Source organism: Myotis davidii, unplaced genomic scaffold, assembly GCF_000327345.1.
Source record: "Myotis davidii unplaced genomic scaffold, ASM32734v1 scaffold44, whole genome shotgun sequence".
Lineage (NCBI taxonomy): Eukaryota > Metazoa > Chordata > Mammalia > Chiroptera > Vespertilionidae > Myotis > Myotis davidii.
Window position 1 is genome coordinate 3,576,938 of NW_006299705.1, and position 4,499 is coordinate 3,581,436.

Consider the following 4,499-nt stretch of genomic DNA (forward strand, 5'->3'; position numbering starts at 1 on the left):
CGCAACCAAGGTACATGCCCTTGACCGGAATCGAACCTGGGACCCTTCAGTCCGTAGGCCGACGCTCTATCCACCGAGCCAAACCGGTTTCGGCTCCTCATGGGGTTTTTGAGGATGAAATGGGTGACTCCATTTAAATTGTCTAGAGCGGCGCTTGGCCAGAGTACGTGCTAATTAATGTTAGTTCCTGGGCATGGACAGAGGAAAGCCTAAGGTGGCTGGGAGCACCAGGAGAGCTTGTTGGGCTTTCCGGGGAGCCGAGGGGTGCCAGGGGGCTTCCTTGGAGGACTGATGCCTGGGCCGAGTGAACTGTGTCCCAGGAGCAGAGTGCTCAGTGGGAGCACGGGGGAGCAGGTGAGGTAGGGGAGCGCTTCACCGAGCTTACATTTCACCCAGAGGTGCTGGGGATCCCCGCGAGGTTAAGGAGGGCGAAGGTCCGCTGTGCTCCCTCGCAGCCGCGGGGGCCCATTTTGAAGGAGGGCGAAGTGGGTGCAGGAGGCAAGTTGGGTCTCCCACAGTAATGAAGGCCAGACGTGGCAAGGGCCTGAACCATTGTGCTTAGGAGTGGAGAGCAGGGAAAGGGAGACAAAGGAGGGAAAGCCAGGCAACTGATTGACAGGAGGAGGCGCCAGGAAGAGCATGGCATTCAGGTTTCTGGTTTATGGCATCGTGAATGGGGGTACTGCTGTGGAAAACAAAGGAAGATTCCCTCTGGACTAGAGGAGTGAGGGGCAGAAGGGTGAATATGATCAATCTGATGGGACTTGGGGTTTGAGAGGCTGATGAGTTATCTAAGGGGAGATGCCCTGTGCTCAGTTGATGTATACTCCGCTCTGTCCCAGGTAGGATTTAAAGTGATAATATAAGGCCCAGCCAGTTTGGCTCAGTGGTTGAGCGTCACCTGTGAACCAGAAGGTCACAGTTAGATTCCCAGTCAGGGCACATGCCGTGTTGCCCGGCTCCATCCCCAGTAGGGGGCATGAAGGAGGCAGCTAATCCATGATTCTCTCTCATCACTGCTGTTTCTGTCTCTCCCTCTTCCTTCCTCTCTGAAATCAATAAAAATATACTTTTAAAAATGAAAAATATAGGGATATATAAGGACGCATAAAATAGTGAATTATTATAAATTAAATATTAGAGAAAGAAGCAAGAAAAACAAGGATGGGATGTAAAATGCTGGAGAGAGGTTAATACAAATCACATGGCAGAGAGCAGAAGTCACAGCCGCAGGGTTTAGTTGAGCTCTACTGTGAGTTGGCCTGCAGTTTTATGTGTGTTTCTTTGCTTATTTTTGGTTGAGTTGTTTGTTTGTTTTTTTCAAGTTGTAGTCTTAAAATCCAGTGTCCTCAAAAATCAGGCTTTCTGGCTTTTTCTAAAAATGATCGGAAGTTCTGGGAGCTCTGAGCCATATTCTATCTACTCTGGCAACAATTACCTGGCTCTAAAGAGCGGGCACCATGCTTCAGAGGGCATGGGGTCTCCAGTCACAGCCCCTCTGCCTCCAATTGTATCCCCAGCATTGAGGTGGAGTGTCAGTCCCATTAATTATTATGGACTGTTTCTCAGAACTTCTATGTCTATCTACTTGTGAATGAAACAAAAATAAGTTAAGATTTTTTTTTCTTATTCCCACTCTATTTTGCCTCTCTGCACTAGCTAGCTGCCTGGCCACAGAGGCAGGCTGATGCTCACTGCTGACAACTGCTACCCATTTTGATCGGTCCTGTCTTGTATCTGCTGTGAAGCAGTTTGAACATATCTACTGCTGTAAGTGCCCAAGCTTATGACAGGTCAGTGCAATTGGCCTAGGTCAGTGGTCGGCAAATTGGCCCCTTGAGTGTGGCCCTTCCACAAAATTCCATGTGCGGGCACACACGTACAGTGCGATTGAAACTTTGTGGCCTATGCGCAGAAGTCAGTATTTTGTGGAAGAGCCACACTCAAGGGGCCAAAGAGCTGCATGTGGCTCGTGGCGGTTTTCCGAGCTGCAGTTTGCCGAGCCACAGTTTGCCGACCACTGGCCTAGGTGATCCTCAGACTTCACCCTGGGCCTTTCAGCAGCCAAGAGCAGGACACAAGTATCAGCCAGGCAATTTGTACTGTCCATAAGATGATTGCTGGAGTCTATGTGGTCAACCTAGGCCAGTGATGGTGAACCTATGACACGCGAACTCATTTTTTTGGTTGATTTTTCTTTGTTAAATGGCATTTAAACATATAAAATAAATATCAAAAATACAAATCTTTGTTTTACTATGGTTGCAAAGATCAAAAAATTTCTATATGTGACACGGCACCAGAGTTAAGTTAGGGTTTTTCAAAATGCTGACGCGCCTAGCTCAAAAGGTTCGCCATCACTGACCTAGGCGATTTCATCTACTGTGATGGTTTTACCTACAAACGATGGTTCCAATAATTCCCATGTCTATTTCCCCAACCCTCACTTGAGACCCCGAGATTCATACCAGTACTGCTTCACTTCCATTCACCTAGACCAGTGGTCGACAAACTGCGGCTTGGCAAACTGCAGCTCGCGAGCCACATGCGGCTCTTTGGCCCCTTGAGTGTGGCTCTTCCACAAAATACTGACTTCTGCGCATGGGCCACGAAGTTTCAATCGCACTGTATGTGCATGCCCGCACGTGGTATTCTGTGGTATTTTGTGGAAGAGCCACACTCAAGGGGCCAAAGAGCTGCAGTTTGCTGACCACTGACCTAGACTATAGACCCACAACTGTGACATGCCAGTGTTGTTCTTAGCCCAGTCACTTGCCCCTTACTTTTATACTTCCAGCCTCAGGAAGAGAAATTAGCTTTCTGTGGCTTTTATTGTTCTTACTTTGGACTTGAATTGGTTATGGACTGTGCATGTTAAGATGCATTTGTTAGCAAGTATTAGAATAACTAAATAAAAATAGCTTAAGCTTAATAAGGACATGTGTTATACAATATAGAGCAATGGAGAATACCCATATTTAAAGGGCAGGCACTAGAGGACAGGCTCCTGCAGAGGAAAGAACTCGGAGGGAGATGACTTAGAGAGGTTGGAGGAAAATCAGCAAGAGGTCAGGGAAACCAAGAGGCTGCGGAAGGCAGGACTGGAAGCAGTGTCACATCAGCCCACTGACATGAGGACTTGCATATGTCAGATGAAATCTGAGCTCCCATACATATTCCCTCAGAGATGTCATGCTATAGATAAAAATTTCCCTGACTGATCCCATTCTTGTTTTGTTTTTTAAATTCTCACTGGAGGATATTTTTTTCATTAAATTTTTTAGAGAGAATGGAGGGGAGCGAGAAAGAGAGAGAAACATCAATGTGAGAGAGACACATATCAATTGGTTCTGATGGGGGCCAGGGATCAAGCCTGCAACTGAGATATATGCCCTTGACTGGGAATCAAACCAGAGACCCTTCAGCCTGAGGGCTCATGCTCTAACCACTGAGCACCAGCCTGGGCCCACCCTTGTTTTTAATAACCAAACCTAGAGTATTCCGCAGGAATTTTCTTACCTGAGATTTTTAGAAATAACAAACAAACAAACAAAATAGTTTGTAATAAAATTTAACTTCATGAGCTCCTAGGAACTTCTTTCTTAGTTTTTGCCTGCCATCTTCCCAGCCAATTTTTAAAATGGCTACCTGGAAGTTCTGACCAGAATTTGAAACAATGACACCTTTTGTTTGTGAAAAGATGTATCTGCCAGAACCAATTTCAGTTTGTCAGTTACCCTTTGATAGGTCCAAAGGGTGGAGCCTTTCGTGAGGCGATCAAAATGGTGTTCCAGAAGCATGTGAAACCCAGGGGCTACCCGACACAGCTGGAGTCCCCCATCGCTCTGGGCCTTCTGCCGTCTACTCTCCCAGTCCGCCCAGGGCACAGACGGCTCCGGGAGCATCATGCCAGGAGCAAGTGAGGGAAAGGGCTGGTCCAACCAAGACCCAATGTGCCTATCATCCAAGGCCAATGAGGAGCAAGGCGGGGGCTAATTTGTGAAGGACACACATTCTCGAGAAGTAGCCTCTGCACTCACTTCAAGTATAAATGGTGTTTATAAACGAGTCAGCTCACATTCCTTCAGAGATGATACACAGGAGACAGTCCTGGTAAGGTGGCAACCTGTGCAGGGAAACGCAATTTGTTATCGCAATTTGGCGATAACAAAGACTATAAAAAATCTAAGAGATTATGCAACTGTAATCAAATAGTTTGTTTCGGCTGGAGAAAGGCAAATGTTAAGCATATGATGTTCATATAATTAGGAGCCAAATCAAAATAGGAGAAATATATCATTATTATATAAACTTTGGGATTCAGAGTTGACTAAGATTAAGATATTTGGGCTCACCATTAATCCATTTCTGAACTGCTGAGGGGAAAGGAGTTAGCATGCTGAAAATGAGCAAACATGCTTTCTGGAACCCAGGTCTTTTGCATTTATATTTTATTAAAGACTCCCCCCCCCCAAAAAAAAAAAGAAAGCAAATAATGC